Raw genomic sequence first — 6,182 nt, forward strand, 5'->3', positions numbered from 1 at the left:
AACGTGATTCCGTGATGTCATTCCAAGAATGTGAACTCGCTAGCGTGCAACTAAGGCATTCCTAATCAAGGAATAATTATAAGTTTCTAATTAAACGTAGCTAAACTACATGTCCGAGCTCTACCGAATCGTTAACTAAACGACTCTAAGATAGTGTTATCTTGACTTAGAATAACCAATCTATTGTTGTTTGATCCCGCTTATAATCGGGATAAAACTAAGTCTCAAGGTCGACTTAGTTTTCGAGTGATTAAGATATATATTTATATATATTCAATTTTAAATATATACCTGCGATGTCGTGTTGGTCGTCGTGAATTAGAAGGCGTAGATGAATAATGGTACGTATTCAAAATGTTGTATATGATACAATAACATACCCGTTGTAGTTTTCGTAGGATGGAAATAAATAAATAAATAAATAAATATATATATATATATATACACACACATATATATATTCGAAAACTTGATGCTTGAACGAATATAACAAATATACTGTTGTTATAAAAACACTCGAAAATAATCAAGTCGTCGACGCTTGAAATAAATATTCGAATTCGCGACATTTGAAATAAATATAAACTATTATATTTATGTTATAAAAATATACGAATAACAACGTTTGGAAATAAATATACGCAATTATATTCATTTTACAAAGTAACTCCGGGTTTTGGGCGTTCGAAATAAATATAAATAATTATCTATTTTATAAAAGTTTTCGAGTTTCGTTACTTAAGAAATCACGTTTGTCAAACGTTTAAAGTTTCCGTTTCGTGTTTCATAAATCGTCGTCAAAATAAAGATAGTTTTATTGTTATTTCATAATGAAACTCGAATTCCGTTAATTGTCTTTTTTGAATAAAATCGCGTGTCGTGCTTCAGATTTTTATTGAAAATCGGACAGAGTTTCCTCTGTTTTTGGAATAACCCAACGACTCAAGTTGTTATCATTTTGTCAAAATTCAACAATTCAATAAACCATATATAGTTTTCGTCAAATACGTTGAAAATGTAATAACTATAATATGATGGTTCGAGCTCGGTTCGCGTAATCTAAAAATCTAATCTAACGAAATAAATGTTTGCTACGTCTAAACTTTACCGGGTCCTGAGTTGACCAGGTGTTGACCGAAACAAACTGAGTTGACTGGGTTAGCTTGCTTTGACCAGTTGACTCGGCGGTTGATTGAGTTAACCCGGGCCCAAACTGAGTTGACCCGAGTTAACCGGCTGACTTCGTTGATTCACTGAGTTGACTGAGTTGACTCGCTTGACCGAGTCAACCAAACCGAAGCTGAGTTGACCCGCACCGAACTCGCACCCAAAACTGTACCGTGACCCGAGCCGAAACAACACCGACATCCGTAACAAATCTGACCCGGAACCCACGGAGAAGAGAATCTGACTGCCATCAGCATCACCATCAAAACTGGTCATCATCTTCGGAACTGAACCTGAATTACAGTTGTCGAAGTCATCGCCGGTTTACCGGTCAATGTCTTCATCCTCATCACCAGCCATCTTCATCGTTGTTAACGATCACCAACTTCAGTTATCATCATCATCACAGCAGAAACTTCATAATCGTCGTCATCATCAACGGACAGTCACCGTAAAATCGACGACATCGCCGTCGCCGCCGCCGTCATCCGATCTCCAGCGACTGGAGATGAGAAATAGAAAGTGGGTGTGGTTATCGGGAACACGAAGATTGGAGGAGGGGGGTCTCGCCCGTCGGAGAGAACCACCGGCTGTCGCCGGCTATACCGTTTCACCGGCTGCCGGTCCTGGTGGGAAGGTGAGAGGGTTCAAGAGGGAGAGTGATGTTAGATATTTTAGTGTAATCGGGATTGACTTGGTGATCAAACCGAATAATAATACACATCAAGCAAGTTAGGAGGTGCGGGAGTGCACGCTTGTTTGAGTTATTATTATTCGAGGTGTACGGGCGGAGCCCGTACTCTACGGGGGTTCCAAGGGGGCAGCGCCCCCTTGGCGGGGGTCGGGGGGCAGCGCCCCGGGGAGCAGGGTCCAAGGGGCGGCAGCCACTGGCGGGGTCCAAGGGGCAGTTTTTAGTTAAATTGCTTTATAGAAAATGCCTTAGAAAATAAAATTTATGATAAATTTTCAGACAAAATTTCAAGGCAGTTTTTAATGCAATTTACTAAAATTCGAAAATAACTGCCAGAGGCAGTTATCTGCAAGAAACCCTAAATTCGTTTTTCAGCTTTTTGGTCACAATTCTCTGGTTCGTCAATTTCACTCAAAAACACATACTCAGGTTCAATTCTCGAAATCAGAGTTGTATCCGATTAAATTATTCGGGTGAACCATCGAAAAAATTTGATCTGAGAGTGATTACACGCCTCTCTGATCGTCCAGTTCCTGAAAATTCCCCAACAAAGATCAAATTAATTTCTGTGAAGATGGCAAGCGGATCGATGAAGGATATGATAATCAAGGAGAACAAACTGGAGAAGTTCAAAAGTGTGGACTTCCGAAGATGGCAGAAGAAGATGCATTTTCTTCTGAGTTCGTTGAAGGTTGTGTACGTGTTGACTACTCCAATCCCGGAGATACAGGAGGAGGGAAATCTGGAGCAAATCAAGAAGAGGTCGAAGTGGGAGAACGACAATTATATCTGTCTTGGCCACATCCTGAACGGTATGTCTGATCCCTTATTTGATGTTTATCAAAATGTTGAAACTGCAAAGTTACTGTGGGACACGTTGGAAGCCAAATACATGGCAGAAGATTCTTCTAGTAAGAAGTTTCTTGTCAGTAATTTCAATAATTACAAAATGGTTGATGAACGGCCTGTGATGGAACAATATCATGAATTGCTACGAATTCTGGGGCAGTTTGCCCAACATGATATGAAGATGGATGAATCCATCTCTGTTTCGAGTATCATTGACAAGTTACCTCCTTCCTGGAGAGATGTTAAACATAATCTGAAACATCAGAAAGGATAGTTAACTTTCGTTGAACTTGGAAGCCACTTCAGAATTGAAGAAGGCTTGAGAGCACAGGAAAATGTGTTGGTCAATGATGATAAGAAACGGGCTGGATCAAGTTCTGTGAACATGGTTGAAACGGGTGAATCGTCCAAAGGAAACAGTAAGTTCAAAGGGAAACGCAAGTTTCAAGGAAACAACAATTCGGGTTCAAACAAAAAGCCGAATTACCCTTGCTGGAAATGTGGTAAGGTTGGTCACTTTAAGAAGGACTGTAAGTTGATGAAGAAAAACAAGAAATCTGGTTCAAAGGACAAGCAAGAGGCTGGTTCTAGCGGGTCCAAGGACCCGGGCAAGCAAGGTCAGAATTTAGTACAATTTAATAATTCGGTTCAGAATTATGTGTCACTAATTTCTGAGGCATTTTATGTGCAGGATGATGACATTGCTTGGTGGGTTGATTCAGGTGCAACAAGTCATGTGTGCAAGGATCTTCGTTGGTTTAAAGACTTTCAACCAATCGAAGACGGGTCTATCATAAAGATGGGGAATGTTGCAACTGAACCAATCAAGGGAATAGGAACTGTTAATCTTGTGTTTACTTCTGGGAAAACTTTACTTTTGAACAATGTTTTGTATGCGCCCGGGATTCGAAAGAATCTGTTAAGTGGCATTGTGTTGAATAATTGTGGGTACAAACAAGTATTGGAAAGTGACAAGTATATCTTGTCAAGACATGGTACCTTTGTTGGTTTTGGTTATCTATGTAATGGTATGTTTATGTTGAATGTTGATGTCTCGTTCATGAATGAATCTGTTTGTGTTGCTTCAACTAGTAATGTTAATGATATACCTTCAACTAGTAATGCAAATTGTATAGCTTCAACTAGTAGTAGAAACAACTTGACTGAATCGGAATTATGGCATGCTAGACTAGGACATGTACATTATAAAAGGGTTAAAGAAATGTCTAAAATGAGCTTAATTCCGCCTATTAACATAAACAATGATAAATGCCATGTTTGCAAGTTGAATAAGATAACCAAAAAGCCTTTCATGCAACATGTTCATAGGGAAACTAAAGTGTTAGATTTGATACATAGTGATCTATGTGATTTTCATGCTACACCATCTCTAGGTAATAAAAAATATGTAGTAACATTTATAGATGATACTACTAGATTTTGTTACGTTTATTTGTTGCATGCTAAGGATGAAGCTCTTGAAAAGTTTAAGATTTATAAACAAGAAGTAGAGCTTCATCGGAGTGGGTTGATCAAAACCCTACATACGAACAGAGGTGGTGAGTACTTTGATCCGGTGTATTTCCAATCTACTGGAATAATACACCATACCACAGCTCCCTACACACCGAAACAAAATGGTGTGGCGGAAAGGAAAAATAGGACTTTAAAGGAAATGGTCAATACCATGTTGTCCTATTCAGGCCTAAGTGAGGGCTTTTGGGGTGAGGCTATGTTGATAGCCTGCTATTTGCTAAATAGGGTTCCAAATAAAAGGAACAAGACCACCCCTTATGAGCTTTGGTATAAAAAACCACCTGAGCTGCATAAGCTGAGAGTTTGGGGTTGTAGAGCCGTGGTGAGGCTCACTGATCCTAAGATAAGGAACATAGGGGAAAGTGGTATTGACTGCATTTTCATTGGATATGCGGAGCATTCATTTGCTCACAGGTTCTATGTTATAGAACCAAATGACTACGTGTCAGTGCATACGGTTATTGAGGCAAGAACTGCAGAGTATGATGAGAATAGATTCTCTTCAATGCCTAGACCTAGAGATATGGTTCCAAGCTCTAGTAACTCTCACGTGGCTGATCAAGTGATTGATACTCCTCCGGAACTTAGGAGGAGTGGTAGAGCAAGAAAAGCTAAATCATTTGGTGATGATTTTCAGCTATATTTGGTTGAAGGATCTAGAGGTGAAATTAAAATTCAATATCAATATTGCTTCAATATTGAGGAAGATCCTAAAACCTATAGTGAAGCCATGGCATCTCGAGATGTAGCTTTCTGGAAAGAAGCTATAAATGATGAGATGGATTCTATTATGCAGAATAACACTTGGAAATTGTCTGATCTACCCCCTTGGTGTAAACCACTTGGTTGTAAATGGATCTTCAAGAAGAAGATGAAAGTAGACGGTTCAATTGAAAAGTTTAACGCCCGATTGGTTATCCAAGGCTTTAGACAAAAGGAAGGAATTGACTACTTTGATACATATGCTCCTGTAGCAAGAATATCCACTATTAGATTGTTGGTTGCCTTGGCTGCAATACACAATCTTGTAATTCACCAAATGGATGTGAAAACTGCTTTCCTGAATGGTGATTTGGATGAGGAGATATATATGAAACAACCAGAGGGTTTTGTTATGCCTGGCAATGAGCATAAGGTGTGTAAGCTAGTTAAGTCATTATATGGCTTAAAGCAAGCACCAAAACAGTCGCATCAAAAGTTTGATGAAGTGGTTTTGTCTAATGGTTTTGTATTAAACCAAGCAGACAAGTGTGTATATAGCAAATTTGATGATTCTAGGAAAGGAGTCATAGTTTGTCTATATGTAGATGACATGTTGATCTTCGGTACTGACTAGGATTAAGTTGATAAAACAAAGAAATTTTTGTCATCTTGTTTTGATATGAAAGACTTGGGGGAGGCGGAAGTGATCCTTGGTATAAGGATCAAACGGGAGAACAATGGCATATCTATCTCTCAATCTCATTATATTGAGAAGATATTGAAAAAGTTTAATTTTCATGATAGTTCTCCGGTTAGCACTCCAATGGATCCTGCTTTTAAGCTCTCACCTAATGAAGGTGTAGCTGTAAGCCAACTTGAATATTCAAGGGCCATTGGATCCCTCATGTATGCCATGATTAGCACTAGACCAGATATAGCTTATGCTGTTGGAAAGCTTAGCAGGTATACTAGCAATCTAGGTGCAAGTCATTGGCAAGCAATGAATCGAGTATTTAGGTACTTGAAAGGAACCATGAAATATGGTTTGACCTATACTGGATTTCCTTCGGTTTTAGAAGGTTATTCGGATGCAAGCTGGATTAAAAACAAGGAAGATCATTCTTCCACGAGTGGATGGACTTTTCTGCTCGGAGGAGGTGCCATATCTTGGGTATCTAAGAAACAGACTTGCATAACTGATTCAACAATGGAGTCTGAGTTTGTAGCATTAGCCGCA

Source organism: Helianthus annuus, chromosome 5, assembly GCF_002127325.2.
Source record: "Helianthus annuus cultivar XRQ/B chromosome 5, HanXRQr2.0-SUNRISE, whole genome shotgun sequence".
NCBI lineage: Eukaryota > Viridiplantae > Streptophyta > Magnoliopsida > Asterales > Asteraceae > Helianthus > Helianthus annuus.